The 20,929-nt window shown below is 41.5% G+C and overlaps 1 protein-coding gene across 2 annotated transcripts in view; it reads left to right on the top strand.

The window, feature by feature from the left end:
• The window catches only part of LOC103293341 (ubiquinol-cytochrome-c reductase complex assembly factor 1), a 127,716-nt gene that overhangs the window by 75,320 nt on the left and 31,467 nt on the right, over positions 1–20,929 (top strand). The gene's annotated exons all lie outside the window — the stretch shown is intronic.

The following is a 20,929-nucleotide window of genomic DNA, read 5'->3' as shown; positions in this document are numbered from 1 at the left end:
ACTACCAATTTGTACTTCTTAATTCCATCACCATTTTCATCCATTCCCTCAACCTCCTTCCCCTCTGGCAACCATCAGTCTGTTCTCTGTATCTATAAGTCTGTTTCTATTTTGTTTATTTTGTTATTTAGATTCCACACATAAATGGAATCATATGCTATTTGCCTTTTTCTGTCTGACTTATTTCACTTAGCATAATCCCTCTAGGTCTATCCATTTCATCACAAATGGTAAAATTTCATTCTTTCTTTATATCTCTGCCTAATATCCCTTTGCATATGTTTACCACACCTTTTTTATCCACTTGTCTATTTTGGGGCACTTTAGTTGCTTCCATATTTTGGCTATTGTAAATAATGCTGCAATGAACATAGGGATGCATATATTCTTTTGAATTAGTGTTTTGGGTTTCTTCAGATATATACCCAGAAGTGGATTCACTGGATCATAAATAAGTTCCATTTTTAATTTTTTGAGGAACCTCCATACTGTTTTCCATGGTGGCTGCACCAGTCTGCATTCCCACCAACAGTGCATGAGGTTTCACTTTTCTCCATATCCTCACCAATAGTTGTTGCTTGTTGATTTATTGATGATAGCCATTCTGACAGGTGTGAGGTACTATCTCATTATGGTTTTAATGTGTATGGGTTAATATAATATAGTTTCTTTCATTACAGAGCAGAGCTCTCGCTATAGATTGAGAAGTAAACTAAGTTTATAGATGTATTATAAAAATCATACATGTTCATAGAATAATATGATTAGTGACGTTGAACATCTTTTCATATATCTGTTGGCCATCTGTTAAGTCCTCTTTGGAGAAGTGGCTATTCGGGTCCTCTGCCTACTTTTTAATTGGATTATTTGGGGATTTTTATTTTTGGTGGTGTTGTATGAGTTTCTAAATTTTGGATATTAACCCCTTATTGGATGTATCATTGGTGAATATCTTCTCCTATTCAGTGGGTTATCTTTTTGTTTGGTGGGTGGTTTCCTTTGCTGTGCAAAAAATTTTTAGTTTGATGTAATTCCATTTGTTTATTTTTCTTTCGTTTCTCCTGCCCAAGGAGATATGTTAGCAAAAATATTGCTAAGAGAAATATCAGAGATTTTACTGCCTAAGTTTTCTTCTAAGAGTTTTATGGTTTCGAGTCTTACAGTTAAGTCTTTAACCCATTTTGTGTTTATAGAATGGCTTTGCTTGTAGATTTCTGTGAAATGCTGAATAATGCCAAGTAGTAATTCAGCTAGAGTCACTTTGCCTCAATGGAGACAGACATGCCATACATACTTTATATGTTTGCACACATTATCATGTTTTGTCAGTGAGGACATCCTCTTTGTGGAATTATTAAACCCAAATCATGGTGATAAGAGAGATGGATTTGGTGAATGGAGGAAATCAAGTAATAACCCAGTTTAAGCATGTTACACTTTTGACACTGATTCAATGTTTGAACCAGTCCTCCCCTAATTAAGTTTGGATGAAAAGACCCTGGCAATGGACCTGCACTGTGCTCAGGAATGGAAAAATAGGCAGCTTGATCACCAACAACCTAGAATACTTTGGCAAGGTACTACTGAAAATGTACATTAGTACATTTAATAATTAAGCTGAAAAAGGAGAATATATGACATATACACTGAGTGGCCAGATTATTATGATCTCTGAATGCATAATAATCTGGCCACTCAGTATATATGTGTGTATATATAGAGGCCTGGTGCATGAATTCGTGCATGGGTGGGTCTGGCCAGCCTGGCCAGGGGGAGGGGACATGGGTGGTTGGCCAGCCTGCCTGCTGGTTGAACTCCTGGTCGAGTGGACAATTTGCATATTAGCCTTTTATTATATAGGATATACACTGAGTGGCCAGATTATTATGCATTCAGAGATCATAATAATCTGGCCACTCAGTGTATGTATGTATAATAGAATGATGACAACAGAAAAATGAAACAAAAAAATTAGAATATAGTTGGTTAAATAAATAATACTCTCTTTGTGTATTTTGTATATTTTATGTGTCTAGACCATGTTACAGTAGATGTAGTTCCTTGTTTTTTTCTCATTTTGTTACCTCCCAGGTTGGGGGTGTCTAAAGCAGAATCATCAGACAGGGTCACGAAATGGATTAATTTGGTTTTGTTCATTATAGAATAAAGTTCTCCATGTTGATAAAGTTTATAGATGTATTATAAAAGTCATACATAGAATAAAAATCAAACAGTAAAAAGCATTTAATGTAAAAAACAAGTGTCTTTTCCCCAGTCCAACTTCCCAGAAGTCATCATTGTTAAGAATTGATGTGTTGCCCTGGCTGGTATGGCTCTGTTGGTTGAACATTATCCCGTGTACTAAGGGGTCGCTGGTTTGATTCCCAATCAGGGCACATGCCCAGATTGCAGGTTTGGTCCATGGTCAGGGTGCCTATGGGAGGCAACCGATTGATGTTTCTCTCTCACATAGTGTTTCTCTCTTTCTCTCTCTCCTTCTCCTTCCCTCTCCCTCTCCCTGTTCTCCTTTCCTCTTTCTCTAAAATCACATATTTAAAAAAAGAATTGATGTGAATCTTTCTAGTTTTTTATTCTTTTAACATAACACAAGTGGCTTATACTATACACACTATTTTGCATCTTGACCTTTTTATGTAATATATATTAGATATGGTTTAACTAAGACTAAAATCCCTTTAATCATCAATCTCAATCCTGGTCAGTTACCTCCTTTCAAGAAGTAATCACTGTTTCTACTTTGGTATTTATCTTTTAAGGCTTTTTCCTGCCCTAGCTGGTTTGGCTCAGTGGATAGTGTCGGACTGCGGACTGAAGGGTCCCAGGTTCGATTCCAGTCAAGGGCACATCCCTGGGTTGCAGGCTCGATCCCCAGTTGGGGGCATGCAGGAGGTAGCCGATCAATGATTCTCTCTCATCATTGATGTTTCTCTCTCTCCCTCTCCCTTCCTCTCTGAAATCAATAAAAATATATATTTTTAAAAAAGACTTTTTCCTATCTTATCTATAGAAAATTCATAGTATTGGTTTTGTGTGTATATATTTTATTATGTATGACATCATCCTCTGTGTACTTATATGCAACTTTCTTTTTCACTCAGTAATATGTTTTGTAGATTTTTCCATGCTGCCTGGGTGTTAAGTGGGCCATATTTACCCATATTTTACTCTTATGTATTATAATTATTTTCACATACTCCTATGTTATTGCCTAATGGTTTCCTGTGCTTACTATGTATGTAAAATTGTAGTCTTTGAGACTTACTTATGGAAATGATGGTTGCCTACTGAGAGTCTGGATTGAGAGTATTTTCAAATTCTCATATCTAGAAGATCTGCATGTACAGGAAACACAATGGATCGCTTCTCCGCCTTTTGGCTAAGATTAAGTGTAGAAAGCACGGTGGACATGGGTTTACCTTTAGAATACTTCATTGACGTTTATATGCCTTTCTCTGGAATGACAGACCATTGGCATGTCTGTTCATTCTAAGAAGATGAGAGTGTATATCTTCATCATCATCATCATCATCTGTTTTGGAGTCAGTATTAAATTGTCTTTGTAATTGTGCTGTTTGGTTCCTTTTTCATTTTTCTCCCTGTCATGCCTTTCTGCTGTCTTAGCTGCCCAGAGTAGGATCAGCAGCAGCTTTTTAGGTATTCATACAGATGAGTGTTCCCCATATTCTTATGTACTTACTCCCCATCTCTGTGGCAGCACACAGTGGACACAGGGGAATGTAAGTCTCAAAGCATCCACACTTAATAATGACCAGTAATACCTTAAAGCCTAGGCTGACCGCCATGCCAGTTATACAGTAGCTCTTCTGTCAGTTAGCCTGTTTTTCTTATCACTGTTGACTAACTCGGCTGGAAGTTGGACCACTAGGGCAATGTGGGCCACACTTTGTCCCTATCCTAAGTAGCTTAGTGAGCCATAGAGTACTGATTCTGGACCACAGGAATCTTTTAGTTGCCCCCTCTCCATGAATTTTCTTTTGGACCTCCATATATATCTACATCTCAGTATTCAACATTTTGAATCGTCTCCTATGTTACTGTATAATATCCCTTCTGTTTAACTGTATGCTTTATAATGGCAAGAGACTTGTCTTACCCACAGTTTTTCTACTTAGACAGTTAACATTGGATGAATAAATTGAACTTCAGCCTCTGCAATTCTGTTTTAAAGTCCACTTATTTACCAGAGAAATCATATTTGACTTAATCTCTGGTCCAGGTGTACATCCATGTAGTCCTATAGGAAGTAGTCTTTCCTTCTTTTTTTCCCTTTCATTTTATTCAGCCATTTTTACTATCTGAATTGTTCTAGATATAATGCTGCATATAGAGAGTGTGTTAGATCAGTGTTTCTCAAACTTTAACATACTTACAATTCATCTGGGGATCTTGTTAGAATGCAAATTCTGATTCAGTAGGTTTGAGGTAGGGCCAGAGAGTGTACATTTCTAAAAAACTTGGTGCTGCCAGTGCCACTTGTAGGGCAGGGTAGAGGGGCAAGCACACTTTGAATAACAAGGTTTTAGATGATGCATAATGCTCCCCAAGTACAGACTCTTAAATTCGCCTTCATGAAGGGAAATGCCATGCTCCAGTTGGTTACAAAGACTATAAGTAAAAGATGGTGATTTAAAAATAAGAGAGTTTGGAAGAGCTGTGGAATTATTATTATTGTTTTTCTATTATAATTGACTTGATCCTCCTTTTCAATCTCATGGTATAATAATATTAATCATTTCTAAGCTGTGAATGATAGTGTGTGTATATGTAGAGGAGATTTCAGTCTTCTGTGTGTGTACAACCTAAAGTAATGGGAAAGTTAAGGATATGTAGCTGGAGAAAAGTAGTAGGCAATAGGGAACGAGTCTAGCCTGGTTCTGATCCTGACTGGCAAGTCTTTCCTCCTCCGTGCTTCAGTTTTTCACTTAAAAAAGAGAAAGAAAAATCATGGCGGTGGGCTACAAGATTTTCAAATTTCTTGTCAGCTTTGAAAACCTATGATTTGAAGGTGGTAATTTGCAGATCTGTGTTATTTGGGATCCCAGGTAAGCATTTTTAAGAAAACTCATTTAAAGTAGAATTTATAACACTGATCAATGCAGTAGTGATTTTTCTTGTGCCATGGAATTCTTAGAGGCCATTACTTTACTTCAGTGGATTGGTGTGGGAAAGATCAAGAACCAACAGAGCCACTGACAAATTAATGACGAATCAGAAATTTTAATGAAGAACTCCTTTGAAATTATAATTCCAGCCTTCTTTTGTGGGAAAATTATAATTGATAAGTTTTTGCTTTTTACCAGCTTTTTAGGAGCCCAACTATTGTGAAAAATGAGGCAGACTCATACATCTTCATTGAAGCTGGTGTAAAAAGTGAGTGTTAAATTTGAGGTTACAAAAATCAAATCAGTAATTTAGAGTGTTCTTTTTAAAAAAACATTATTTAGGATTTAAACATATAAATTAGCTGTGGAAATAAAGTTCATTATATCACCTCATCTGGTCTTGTTTTATTTCATTAACTGGTTCTTAAAAACCTTTGTGAGCTGAGTCGCAGCTGAAGAGGTTGGAGACCATTTTTCCTTGGGTCCTTGCCTCACTCCTGAGTGTTGGTAAGAGTAGAGAACTAAGACTTGACACAGCTGTAAAAACAGACAGCGCCTTTGGCCTCAGCTCTTTCTCCTGGTGCAGGCAGATTTCAGATGTAAATTTCACTTTCTGCCTCTCCTACTAATGAAGTAAGTTTCTTTTGCTGGGTTTGCAGCCAGGTGTGTCCAGTCTTGTGGCTAACAGGGCGCTTTACTTAATTTTTCCATTTGTGACATTTCAACCAAACTTAAAAAACAAACATAAAAATTAGCTCAAGGCAGTGGCTCAAAGTGTTAATGGTAACCTTAGGCTGACTAAATGACTTCCTCTCAGTTCTGTCCTGCCAGACATCTCCACCTTGTGGCTTACAATGAGCAGGTTTAAAAGCTTTCCAAGTCCTGGAGACTAAGTGGGAAAGGGTGGAGTGGTCTCTAGTTAAGAAAATGCAAGTTTATCCTTATCAGTGGTCCCGGCATGCCAGTTGCCTCAGCAGGACTCCAGGTGATATTTTGCTAGCACCATTCCAGAATAATGATGAACCTCCTGTCATTTCACAGTCTCCTGCTCTCTCTGTGGCAGAGCTGCTTGAAAGGATGGTGCAGAGGTCCTAGGAAGAGGTGGAAGAACTTTGGGTTGAACTGGACTCCTTTGTAAAATTCGATTTTGCTTTTCAGTACCAGCATTTTGCTTTGCAAGGTTCTCTGTGATCGTACTCCAGGCTACTTTTCCAAACTCATTTCCCTTAGCTCTCCTGGAACCTTAAATATGTAAAACCTTCTAGCACATGTGCCTGGCACATAGTAAGCTTCAGTGAACATCCAATCCCATCCTTGCTTCACATACTCTTCGCTCCAGCCAAGCTGAATGCCTTGCTTTTCCTGTCTTGTGTCTTTCTTCATGTGGTACATAAACCTACATTACCCTAACACTCCACGTCCTTCCACCCAAACTGGAAGCCAATCCCAGTTTCCTGTAGCTGAAAGTACCATAATAATTTATATGTACCCTTCTTCTGGTTCTTACTGTTTCTGTTTGTACCATTGTCATTCACATATATTGACTGCCTTCCAGGTGAATTGGGGACAGGGGAGACAGGATCACACACATCCCTCTTTGTATTTTCTAAAGTGCCTATCATTGCCCTTTGGCTGAATGCATGCCCAGTAAATATCTCATGAAAGAAGACAGTTTTGGAAGCCTATGATAAGTATTGGAAAAGGTGGAGTGGGAGGTATCCTTTTTGTTGTTGTTACTATTGCTTATCCTCACCCAAGGATATATTTTTTCCATTAGAAAAATTGGAAGGGAGGGAGGGGGAGTGAGAGACACACATGGGGATTGAACCTGCAGCCCAGGAATACGCCCTTGACCAGGAATTGAACCTGAGACCCTTCCATGCACAGGCCGATGCTCTATCCACTGAACATCGGAGGACATTTATTTGCTCTGTTGGTCTTAAACATTGGAAGAAAAAGAAATGAGATATTGTTTCCTCTACCCTCATTTTCTCTGTTTCTTTTTCCACGCTTTCCTATGGAATTACTTGATTAAAAAAAATTTATACATAAAGTATTTAATCTCCTAAACTAACAAAGGCTTTAAATCTATAAAGGGTGGTAAAAATAAGAATTACAAGTACTTTAGTTGTTTTGGAAATTTCCTTCCAGGCTTCTGTAATTCTACTCACATCTCCCTCCTCCCACAAAAGTCTTCAATCAGACTTCTCTGTTTTACCATGAGGTAAAACTTGTGCTATACTTTGAATCTCTAGATCAGAATTAAAACTCCCTACCAAATGTATTGTTTTAAAAGAACCACTTTATGATTTAACTCCCACGCAACATAGTTTTTGTAGTCACTGGTATGAATGGTAGAGTGTAAATACAGAGCAATCCCTTGGGCTTGAGGCCTTTAAATAAGAATGTGTTTGTTCTCATATATCAATCCTTCTTTTAAAAGTGTTAAAAATGAAGAATAAGCTGTGGAGTGGATACTTGTTTATTAGAGGAGAGAAGTCTAAATTCTTAGAAGGCAGAGCAATTCCATTTGGGAGTTGCCTAATAGATTTAAACAGTGTCCAACTGAAGATGTTCCGCTATAGATGCATTCCTTTCCCTATACAAGTTTCATACCCTCAGGCTTTAAGATGTAGCAGCAGTATGCAGAGTATGTGCTTTAGATCAGCGGTCGCCAACCGGTGGTCCGCGGACCACTGGTGGTCTGTGAGGTCCAAAAGGTTGGCAACCGCTGCTTTAGATGGTATTCCAACTGATTGGATGCTTGGGTGCTTATAACCGGAGTGCCATTCTAATGGCTTCTGAGTGCCATACTGGATTCACTATTTCAGGAAATTTCCCTGAAAGAGAATTTATAAACCTTTTTGTATTTGAAATTAAATAAAGCATGAATCTCCTATCTATGCACATGATAATTTGTCTCTTTCATGGTCATACTTACCTTCAATTATAGATTGTGAGTTTCCTGAAGTCATTCATATTTGCCTGATTTTGTATTCCTACCATAACAAAAATGAGCTTTGTACATAGTAGCATTCAGTAAATGCTTCTTGACTGAAGGAGTCAAGTGAGTGAATTTGATCCCCTTTTTTATCCTCAGCTTACCTCATGGAATTTCTGTAGGAGAAAGACAGAGACCTAATTCCATTTTTCAAGGCCCTGGTTGCCTCAGTGCACTGCCTTTCTATAATACTTCTGCTTAAGTACTCTTCATGCTAAGTACTCCTAATTTAGCTCATCATTCCAGAACTGTTTATCTCTTGCCAACACATCTCTTGCCTCCAGTCTACCTGGGGGCCCTGTTTCACTTGATTATCTTTTGTACCGTAGCTATAATATTGCTTAGAGCTGGTTGCATCGGGCACAGCTAAAGCCATTTTCCATACCCCCCTTTCAGGGGTCACTAATGCCTCTCCTAAATAAGTCTCACTCTGCAGAAAGGGAAAAATAGCTCCATGAACCTGTTTTTCCTGTGTGTCCTGTCTCACTTCTGATGTCTTCACCATTAATCCAGTCCCCCAAGCTAGAATTCTTAAAGTCATCCTCATCTCCTGCCTCTTCCTCTGCATCTAGTTGACCTGTCAGATTTTTCCCAAGATATCTCTGGGTTTTATTCTCTCCTCTGTTCCATTGCTTCATGTCAATCATCATCTCTCTTGCTGCACAAGGCCTTTTTTTTTTTTTTTTTATATTTTATTGATTTTTTACAGAGAGGAAGGGAGAGGGATAGAGAGCTAGAAACATCGATGAGAGAGAAACATCGACCAGCTGCCTCCTGCACACCCCCTAACCGGGGATGTGCCCGCAAACAATGTACATGCCCTTGACCGGAATCGAACCTGGGACCCTTCAGTCCGCAGACCGAGGCTCTATCCACTGAGCCAAACCGGTTTCGGCTGCACAAGGCCTCTTAACTAGTTCTTGGACTTTCCCAACTTTATTGAACCCTCCCACCATATAATTGCCACAGGTTTTCTTTATAAATCCCACATCTGAGTATGTCCCTCTTCTGTCTGGAAATCTCTGAGGGCTCTCACCACATACAGGATAAAATTCAAACTGCTTAGCAGTGGCATACAGAAGAACCCTTCATAGTTATGTAGGAGAATGTGCTTGTTCTTAAGAAGATACATGCTGAAGTATTTATAGGTGAAATGTTTTGTTGTCTGCAAGTATCTTCAAATTATTTAGTAAAAGAAAAAAGTGTATGTGTATGTATATATAAAGCTGACCCTTGAACAATGCACATGTTAGGGGCACTGACCGCTCCCCCCAGCCCCCGCAAATGTGCAATCAGAAATCCACATATAACTTTTTAAAAATTTTCTTTATTGATTAAGGTATTACATATGTGTCCTTATTCCCCCATTACTCCCCCCCCCACCCCCCATTCATGCCCCCACCTCCCTGTTCCACATATAACTTTTGACTTCCCCAAAATTTAACTACTGCTGACTGGAAGACTTACTGATAACATAAACAGTTGATTAGCACATATTTTGTATGCTATATGTATTGTATACTGTATTCTTATAATAAAGTAACTAGAGAAAAGAAAATGTTATTAAGAAAGTCATAAGAAAGGGAAAATACAGTTACAGTATTTATTGAAAAATATGCATATGAGTGGATCCCCAAAGTTCAAATCCATATTGTTTAAGGGTCAGCTGTAGATAGATATAAAGCAAATGTCATAAAATATTAATTATGAATCTAAAGATTATACAAGTTCTTGTTATATTACTCTTACATATTTGTTTTTTTTAATTGTTTGAAATTCTTAAAAGTGAAAATTGGGGTTGGGGGGTGGAATCTTCACATTTTGGCCCCAGCCTGCCTTTCTATTCTAATTTCCAACAAACTCCACCCACAAATTTTCATGTGCGAGTACCTGCACACATACTCAAATATATGTTCCACTCATGCCAGATTTTCACTGGTGTCACAGTATGCCATGCTCTTTTATGATTCTGGGCTTTGTTTATGCTCTTCTGTCTAAAGTGGACTTAACCCCTGTCTTCTCTGCTCATGACACTGTAAGACACAGCTGGATAGTAGTACCTCCTCCAAGAAACTCCCCAACACTCACAGTAATGTCAGTACAGTATATTTGACCTCTCCCTTCTCTGTATTTTTGCAGTATTTTGCACAGACTTTGAGATAAGACATACTGTAATTATGGGTTTGTGTAGGTCATGACAATTATATGGGATAAGATCATATCATCTTAGGATCCCTGGTGTCTTAAACAGAGTGCTTAACGTAGCCACCCACCTGTTGGGTGAACATAGGTACTTGTTTCTGTTCTTAGTGTGTGGCCAGTCATGTCTCCCAAATACTGACTTAATGATCTTCTTATATCAAGATTCAATTTCGCTGACACCCCTCTACCCCCACCCCGACCCCTGCCAAAAGAAAAGGTTCATTTTTCTCTCCCTGTCCTGCCTCCTGGGTTCCCTGGCTCTCTGGTCGTTTGTACTTTTAATCTACTTTATAGAATAGATGAACCTCAAAATGTTAGACTGGGTGTCTCAGAGATGCTTTCATTAAATGGTTCTCATTCTGAAGGGGCTCAGTTGTATGCCTATTCCCGGTCCAGGATCCAGTTTGCTAGACCATGATCTCTTTCCCCAGTCACCCTCATGGCAGCTTCCTTTTCTGTGGTATTACCAAGGACTTCCAAAGACCGAGAGGACAGCTTTTCTTTTTTTTTTAAAGCAAGCTGCTATTTTGCTATTTTTTTTCCCCAGAGAGTTAACTAGGTTTCTCTCTCTCTCTCTCTCTCTCTCTCTCTCTCTCTCTCTCTCTCTCTCTCTCTCTCTCTTTTCAGAGAGGAAGGGAGAGGGAGAGAGAGATATAAACATCAATGATGAGAGAGAATCATTGATTAGCTGTCTTCTGCATGCCCCCTACTAGGGATCGAGCCTGCAACCTGGGCATGTGCCTTTGACTGGAATCGAACCCGGGACCCTTCAGTCCGCAGGCTGACGCTCTATCTATTGAGCCAAGCCGGCTAGGGCAGACAGCTTTTCTTGAGTCTAGAAGCATTCCATTTCTTCAGTGCAGCCCCAAACCTGAGGCCTCTTTTATTCAGAATTTCTAATCCAATACGGCAGAGGTTTCCTACTCAACAGAACTAATAGAGATTAAAGGGGGTGAAAGACAGTTGAGAATGCTAACAATGTTCTGAATTTGTTTCTTTTTCCAACATTTAGAGTCTGCATGTCTCCACATCCTCTGAATTTGCCTTAGTTGATTTTACAATTATTTTTCAGAGACTCCTTGCTTATGTTTTTTTAAGAGTAGAGGAACACTGAGACTGAACACCGTGCTTGGAGAGGCTGGGCTGGGAGACTAACAAAGGCAGTATTATGCTGTGCACGGCAAAGCCAATAAATGAATTCAGGAGACACCTAGATGTGTTTCTAGAGGAGGGCATGCGGGGGAAGGGGTCTGGTGAAAAGGCAGAAAGGTGGGATTAAGATAAATTAAAATGGGGCCAGCATGTTGGATAAGGGGACAGCCTCTTCCTGTTCCCACCATTGCTTAAGATTTTTCATTCTGCTTAGTTCAAAAGTTAAAACTAGTCTTTACCATGTACCTCCTAGTCATGCTCCCATCCTCCATTCTCTACCTGGGAAAATAACTTAGTTTAAGACTATTTCAGCCTGATACAGCAGTGTTTATTATTTGCTACATCTATTAGATGTACCTTAGGATCTTAGACTTATGGAAAGGAACCTTAAAATAACCTTAAAATTATACCTTAAATGGAGGTATAATTCATAAGGAAATAACCTAGTCCAGAGATTCTGAAAAGTGTGGTTGCAGATCAGCAGCTCTAGCATCACTTAGGAACTTGTTAAAAATGCAAGTTTATGGTCCCACCTTGGATCTACTCATCAGAAACTCTGGAAGTGTGACCCAACAATCTGTTTTAACACATCCTTCAGTTTGAGAGCCACTGCTCTTGTTTGTGCTTCATTTTTAAAAAAATATGTTTTTATTGATTTCAGAGAGGGAGAGAGAGAAACATCAATGATGAGAGAGAATCATTGATTGGCTGACTCCTGCACACCCCACACTGGGGAATGGAGCCCACAACCCAGGCATGTGCCCCAACTAGGAATCGAACTGTAATCTCCGGTTCACATGTCGATGCTTTACCACTGAGCCATGTCGGCCAGGCCTGAGCTTCATTTTTAACTGACGTAAGAAACTGGCTCTGGGAGAGCTAAGTGCACTTTACCAGCACCATTTGAATTTTACATTTTACAACAATCTTACCTATGAGATAGATAGTATTTCCACCCTCATTTTACAGATGAAGAAACTAAGACTCTGAGAAGTTGGTATATTAATTTTCTGCAGCTACTGTAACAATTTACTAGAAACTCATTGGCTTAAAACAACAGAAATTTATTCTCTGAGTTTTGGAGGCTAAAAATCAGTTTCACTGAGCTGAAATCAAGGAGTTAGCAGGGTTGTGCTCCTGGAGGCTGTAGGGGAGAATCTGTTCCTTGCTTCTTCCAGTTTCTGGTGGCTGCTAGCTTTCCTTGGTTTGTGGCCACATCACTCTAATCTCTACCTCTGTGGGTCATGTTACCTTCTCCTTTTCTGTCTGGGTCTAAGTGCCCTCTGCTTCCCTTTTATAAGACTGCATACATGTGATTACATTTAGGGCCCATCTGGATAATCCAGGACACTCCCCATCTGAAGATCCTTAATCTAATCACAGCTGTGAAATCCTTTTCTGCCATGTAAAGTAATATTCACAGATTCTAGGAATTAGGATGTAGATATCTTTTGGGAGACAACTATTTAGCCTACCAGTCAAGTGACTTAATCAGACTTATACAGTACATATGGCGTCCTGGATTGGAGCCCAAACCTGCCAGATTCTAGAGCCTGTGCTCTTAATCACTGCTTTGTGTTGCCTGAAAATATTACTAAAAACTATGGCTCTAGCATTAGTATTAAGATTTTTAACTAAAGTATAGTTTCTTTCTTCTGCTGACTTGCATAACACTACTTGTCACATAACACTGAACCAATGACTTCTTTAGTATCTCTGTATTTTGGTCCTGATTCAATTAAATTGTTAGCTCCTAGAAGGCAGAGATTGTATCTTTTTTTTCCATTTTAAAAAATGGAGGTATAATTCCTAAACCATAAAATTCACTATTTTAAATGTGCTTTTTTGTGAATTTGCAATGTTATACAACCATCACCACTATCTAATTCCAAACATTTTCATCACCTCAAAAAGCAACTTTGTGCCCATTAGCAGTCACTCCCCATCCTCCCTCCATCCCTCTCCTTCCCCCCGCCCCCCAATCCCTGGCAACCACTACTCTTTCTGTCTCTATGGATATACTATTCTGGGCATTTCATATAATATGTGGCCTTTAATGTCTGTTTCCTGTCACTTAGCATAATGTGTTCAGGGTTTATCCATATTGTATGTTTCGGTACTTCATTACTTTTTATAGATAGTCTTGTGTGGATTATACCACATTTTATGAATCATTCATCAATTGATATACATTTGGGTTCTTTTCATTTTTTGGCTTTTATGAATAATGCTGTTATGAACATTCACATACAAGTTTTTATCTGAACATATGCTTCCATTTTGGAGGGTATATACCTAGGAGTGGAATTGCTGGATCATACAGTGATTCTATGTTTAGCTTTTTGAGCAACTCAGATATTGTATCTTATATTAAGTTATTTGAATTCCTAGTGTGATATCCATTGTTTATTTGTTTATAAGGAAATAACATTCTCAAAATACTAGTATGTAGTCTTAATACATTTCTCATCTTGTTACCAAATAAATATTTACACCTGAAATTTTCAACAGTAAGAGAAGGTATGGTATGGTATAATGGAAGGAGTTCTGGCCAAGCCAGCTGCTCTCTGGGTGAGCTTGAGTAAGTCAAATCACCTCACCTCTCTGGGGAGGAGAGCTAGATGATTTCTAAATTCTCTTCCAGACTTAACATTCTGCAACTTTGTGAAAGTTTGAAAAGCTAGCCTTGTGTTAAATCCCAGAGCTTGTGTTCTGTTTATTTAGCAGTTCATCATTCTCTGTCTTATTTCTGTTCCCAGACACAAACAAGGTTTTACCCATCTATCCATCCATTTTATTGTGGCCTGCTAGCTTCCAGCTACTACTCTGTGCCTAGCTTCTAGGCACTAGAAATACAAAGATGATGACGATACTGTCCCTGACTTCCAAATCTAGTAGGAGAAGACACATGTAAACTGGTGACTACAGTATTTACAGATTATGATATTTAAAGATTGCTGAGAAGGACCAGAGGAGAAAAGCTTGGGGTAGATGACATTTGGTTTGTATCTTTCAGATAAGTGTTTGCTAGACAAGCAGAGCATCCCTGGCAGAGTAACAGTGTGGGTAAAGGCAGAGTGGTGTGAGAGGACAAAGCATGTTTGTCTTCATTTGGTGACTTTCTCTCTTCTATTCTGCAGTGATGAAAGCAGACTCTATCTTTATCCTACTAGCTCCATTTTGAGATTCTTCTGTTTGTCCCGTATTTACACTCATTGGCTTAAAGGTCTACAAGTGAGGACTCCTATGTTCTGTCCATATTTTCCCTAAGTCCTGGCCACCTGTAGATCTTCTTCTCTGATTCTTTTTTATTTTTTCATCTCTGATTCTTAAGGGGACTTCAGACTAAATTTCTGAGTAAGGAGGTTCACTGAATAATTAAAGAGCCCTGGTCAAGATTTGGGTTTTCTCCATAGCATTGGCTTAGTTTGGGCTCTCGCAAATGCCCTCTCATCCCCCTAAGCATTTTAGTTACATAAAAATATTAGGAACGTAAAACTTTACAATATGATCAGCATAGCACAAACTAAAGTTCTAACCTTTGACTAGAAAGATATATGGAAGGCTTTGTGTTTGAAACTGCCCCCTTCCCAGCCTCCTACCCTTCATGAGAGGTCATTGTACAGCTCTTTCCATGGTCACTGTTCTCTTCCCTTTTACTGGAGGGCAAAACTAGGGCAGAGAAATAATTTTTATTCACTTCTGAAAGGTTACAGTAATAAAGAAACTCTTGTTAACATCAGAGAACGTTGCAGCCAAGAGTTTTCACAGTCTGGCATTGTTTATTTTACATGTAATTTGGAACCTTCTGCACTCTTAAAATATTGGCACAAAAATGTTTTAACTGTTGAAGTACTTCATTGCACAGAAGTAGTGTGGTGTTGTCAGAGGGGCAGCAGGGCTCTGGAGAGCCGTTTCCCCTGTTCCTGTTGGAGAGAAAAATGGTAGAAGCCTGTGTGTATGTGTGTGCACATTCGCATTCACTCATGAATATATGAGTCTCATTCTGCATTTAGAATTAAGAACTTTCTCTGTCCTGATGAACTGATATGCTTCCCTTTATTTAACAGTGGGAATGGTATAACAATCCTGTTTCCCTGCTGCCAGAAAGTACAGCACTTCTTTTATTTAGATCTTTTGATATAGTTACTCATTGTCCTCTTTCTCTCTCACACACACTTTATTAACTCTTCTTTTACTTTTGTTTTGGTTGGGATACATACTCTGGGCCAAACTCTGTGCCAGGCACCTTTCAGACACCATTTCATTGAATCCTTACAAATTGCCCTATTATAGAGGTGAGTGTCCCCATTTTGCAGCTGAGGAGAACTGAGGGGCAGAAAAGTTAAAGGACTTGGCTGTGGCCAGCATAGTAAGTCACAAGTCCAGATCTGACTGATTTAAAACATTTTGCTGTTTTGGCCTTTCCACATGTCTTTTATTGTAAGCCAACTTGAGCCATTTTTTGGAAGTAGGTAGAATATAAATAATGAATGAGTGAACGAACTACTGACTAACCCATCCATTGATAGGAGCAAAGTCGCCTGTGTTAGTGAGATAGTAATACACGGAAGTATGGAACAGGAAGTGCTCAGGACCTTTCAGCCCTTCTTTGCCCGGAGAGAGCTTTGTTCCCTTTGGAAGACACTTACCTTTGGCTTTTTACCCCATAAGAACAGTCAGTCCCTATGATGGAGAATCCAGATTCTCTCATATATCCATATACATGCAATTTTGGGCCAGGAAACAGAGCATTCCCCCCAAATTTAGTGAGGGCTCCTGTGTTCTGTCCACAGGAGGTAGATACTTCATACTAAAATGTCCAAAGGCCAGCACTTGGTTTCCCAAGCAGTTATTTTCTATCACATGGGCTTTGGAGCCAGGTGGATCTGAGTTCTAATCCCTGCTCTGTCATAGTTGGCCTTGAGATCCTGGGCAAGTCACTTCACCTCTCATTGTCTCCATTCCTTCCTTTGTAAGATAGACCACACATAGTGTGTGACTTAATGTGATGCTAGTAAAAGACTTAGCACATTGCTTGGCACATTTTGGGCATTTGGTAACATGGGCACTGTATTTGGACCTTTTCGATGGCACTTGACATAGGCTGCCTTATTTCAAGAAGATTCATGTATACATCTGTCAGGCCCCACTGGATTCTTTCTGACTTTCTGGAGGACAGAAATGATACCTTTCATCTTTGTACCTCCTGTTCTGCCCATCATGGGTCATATGCATAGCAGGCACTCAGTCGATGTTGGCCAAATCTGTTAGGATGACTTGGACAAAGCAGGGCAGGCATGAATGTTTTAGTTTCTCCATCTGAACCTGGGGAAATAGTAACCCCTTATTTTGGAGCCTTTGAGGACAATTTAAAACGATATGTGTGAAGTGTTTGGAGCCCTTTGAAAGGAGGGTACTGGGGAAATTAATGGTGTTTTTGCTGTTCTTGGGAAAGCCCTTTGTGGTTCCCAACGAATAAATTACTTGGAGTGAGTTTTCTAACACCTCCTACTCTGCTCTGTTCACTGAGACTATTTTTTTTTTTTTTTAATAACTGCTTTAATGCTTCTTTGCTCTGACTTATAAAGATATATATTTTTTGTTTTGGACTTTTGACCCCTTTCTGCTCCCAGGAGAGAAATTTCTATCAGAATAATAAAAGGTGTAAACTGTGTGTGTTGCCCCTTTTCTGGGCCTTGAGTAGTTCAGCTGCTGGGGTTAAGAATCAGCAAGCTTGTGGTTTGTGCCTGGTTATGGGGGAAGTAGGAGACGATTCTCACTAAGTGCTCAGTGAGTGCCCTTCCAAGTGTCTCCCACGCTGCTACTTTTCATCCATGTCCTATGCCCTGTTGCTAAGATGATCAGATATCAAGTGAACTCTACTGTATTTGGTATTTTGGGTATATGTATGTATTTCTGGCCATACCGCTTCTCTTTCAAAGACAGAAAATGTCTATTGTCTGTAGTGCTTTGGGTCCCAGGCCGTGTCACCTGCTAAAGGAAGAGCCTACATCTAGAGGAGAAGGAGGGAATGAGAGAGCTGCAAAACCACTTACTAGTCTTGGAACCAGAAGAGTAGGGACTTGGTTCCACTGTTCAACAGCACACTCAGGTGAAGAGCTAGACCACGTTATTTCTAAGGGCCCTTCCAGCTTGGAAAAAAATCCATAAGATAAGAATTTTCCAACCAATGGTAGAATTTACAAAAGTAAATAGCAATTTTCCAGACTTCCTGCTTGTTCTCCAAGCCTCTCTTGCCCTGGAATAACTAGCCGCATCCCTAATATCCTCAGCTCAAAGACCCAGTAGAGACTAGAATGGTTTGGGGTCAGATGTGAGGTTCAGAACATGCTAGAGTTGTCTGGTGAGAAGCAGTGGGTGGATATGGATGTCAGAATCCCACTGGTGATGATCCATGGGACTGTGTAATGGAAGTCCAGGCAGCTCTGGCTGATGGTAGGCAGTCGAAGTTTGTATTTTGTGCCACTTTAGTGGCCTGAAATTTCCTAGAAGCTTGAAGCCACAATGATGATGCTAATTTAACTCTTTCCAATTGAGGACACTTAGTCCTGACAAGAAAAATGGCTTGTTCAGTGTGACATTAGTAGCAGAGCAGAGGCTAAACTCTGCTGATTCATTCTGTTGCTTTTTCATTACATCATACTATCACTTTTGCCATTCCCTAGAGCTACCATTATATATATATATATATATATATATATATATCCTCCATTTGTCTTTCTGTCTCGCACACCTTTTCTGATCTTTTTTTTTTTTTTATATATATATATTTTTTTAATTTCTTTATTGATTAAGGTGTCACATATTTGTCCTCATCCCCCCATTCCCATCCCACCCCTCTCCCCACGCATGCCCCAATCCCCTGTTGAACTTAACCGTTGGATAGGCTTATATGCATGCATACAGGTCCTTTGGTTGAACTCTCCCCCTCCCCCCCACCCTCCCCCTACCCTCCCCTATCCTCCCTCTGAGGCCCGATAGTCCGATCGATGCCTCCTTGCTTCTGGTTCTGTTCTTGTTCCTCAGTCTATGTTGTTCATCATTTCCCCTAGATGAGCGAGATCATATGTCACTAGATATATACTAATAAGAACTGAATGTGAGACGAGCAATAATAGTTATGCTGACAGGCAAATGAATCAATCTGTAGCGAGCTTCCCCCTGGACCAACAGTTCTTTTGAGACCCAATTTCAATGTCCAGTAGTTCCTTATGTGTACATGTCAACACTGACCCCTCAGCTCTGGATGGTGGACAAATGGTGGTAATGGAGGTCCGACTCCCTCTGGTTTGGTCTCGGCCAAACCCAGGGGCACGGCGTCACCCGGACTAAGGGGCACGTGGCCTCACCCATACCCAAGGGGCGCGTGGTCTCACCCGGGCCTGGGACCCAGCCTCACCCGGATGGATCCAGGGGCGCACGGCCTCACCCGGACCCAGGATCTGGCTTCACCTGTACCCAGGGACGCTTGGCCTCTCCCAGACCCAGGGGCACGTGGCCTCACCCGGGCTTAGTTGCACAAGGCCTCACCTGGTTCCAGGGACACATGGTCTCTCCCGGACCCAGGGACGCTTGGCCTCTCCCAGACCCAGGGCCACTTGGGCTCACCCGGACCTAGGTGTACGAGGCCTCACCCGGATCCAGGGACACATGGTCTCACCCGGACCCAGGGATGCTTGGCCTCTCCCAGACCCAGGGCCACTTGGGCTCACCCGGGCCTAGGTGCACGAGGCCTCACCCGGATCCAGGGACACATGGTCTCACCCGGACCCAGGGACGCTTGGCCTCTCCCAGACCCAGGGCCACTTGGGCTCACCCGGGCCTAGGTGCACGAGGCCTCACCCGGATCCAGGGACACATGGTCTCACCCGGACCCAGGGACGCTTGGCCTCTCCCAGACCCAGGGCCACTTGGGCTCACCCGGGCCTAGGTGCACGAGGCCTCACCCGGATCCTGGGACACATGGTCTCACCCGGACCCAGGGACGCTTGGCCTCTCCCAGACCCAGGGCCACTTGGGCTCACCCGGGCCTAGGTGCACGAGGCCTCACCCGGATCCAGGGACACATGGTCTCACCCGGATCCAGGGACGCTTGGCCTCTCCCAGACCCAGGGCCACTTGGGCTCACCCGGGCCTAGGTGCACGAGGCCTCACCCGGATCCTGGGACACATGGTCTCACCCGGACCCAGGGACGCTTGGCCTCTCCCAGACCCAGGGCCACTTGGGCTCACCCGGGCCTAGGTGCACGAGGCCTCACCCGGATCCAGGGACACATGGTCTCACCCGGATCCAGGGACGCTTGGCCTCTCCCAGACCCAGGGCCACTTGGGCTCACCCGGGCCTAGGTGCACGAGGCCTCACCCGGATCCTGGGACACATGGTCTCACCCGGACCCAGGGACGCTTGGCCTCTCCCAGACCCAGGGCCACTTGGGCTCACCCGGGCCTAGGTGCACGAGGCCTCACCCGGATCCTGGGACACATGGTCTCACCCAGACCCAGGGACACTTGGCCTCTCCCAGACCCAGGGCCACTTGGGCTCACCCGGGCCTAGGTGCACGGGGCCTCACCCGGATCCAGGGACACATGGTCTCACCCGGAACCAGGGACGCTTGGCCTCTCCCAGACCCAGGGCCACTTGGCTCACCCGGGCCTAGGTCGCACACCTTTTCTGATCTTTTTTTTCCTTAAGATCAGTTCCAGTGTCTAGCACAGTGCTTAGTATATAGTAGGCCTTCATCAAATGTTAGTGAATGAGTGAATGAACTCAGAATCTATTCCTAAGCACATTGTCTAGAATTAGTCTCTATTGCTACCTTACCTGATAAACTAATTAATGCTAAATTGTTAATGGATGCTAATAGGATAATGGCTTAATGGTCTTGTTTGCACTTTAATAAAGGATTTCTGTAAAATCATGTATTCAGAAAAGGAGTGATTTTAGTAGCATTGTGAGGAGCTTTTGAGGTGATGCTCCTCATTCTCTGTCCTACCACAAAAGTAGGCAGCTGTTTGCTCCTTTCTCCTGTGGGTTTAACCCCTCACTGGGCACTACCAGAGGGCAGTGGCTCTGCTGAGATCTGGATGGATACGAGAAACAGTTCTGGAAGCTAAGGGGTCAGACCTAGAATACAGTAGAGCCAGATATTGATTGCAGCTGCCCTGATGTGCTGTATTTCTCGATCCATTGGTGATACAGCTGTAATACCCCTCTTCCCTGTTGTTTCACTAAAATGCTGGATGAATGACCCTGTGGCATTGGTTAGAACTGAAGGGGCCTAGCTAGAAAGGAAGGAATTCTTTTTCCATGTCCATTACCATCTGTTTAACTGATCTTTTCTGAATGTAACATATTTGGTCCTCAAAGGAGCAGGAGAAACCACAAGAAATCCTTCTTTAAATCAAC

This window comes from Eptesicus fuscus, chromosome 12 (genome assembly GCF_027574615.1).
Source record: "Eptesicus fuscus isolate TK198812 chromosome 12, DD_ASM_mEF_20220401, whole genome shotgun sequence".
Lineage (NCBI taxonomy): Eukaryota > Metazoa > Chordata > Mammalia > Chiroptera > Vespertilionidae > Eptesicus > Eptesicus fuscus.
Note: the sequence above shows the minus strand (reverse complement) of the source record. Positions and strands in the feature narration are given on the sequence as shown.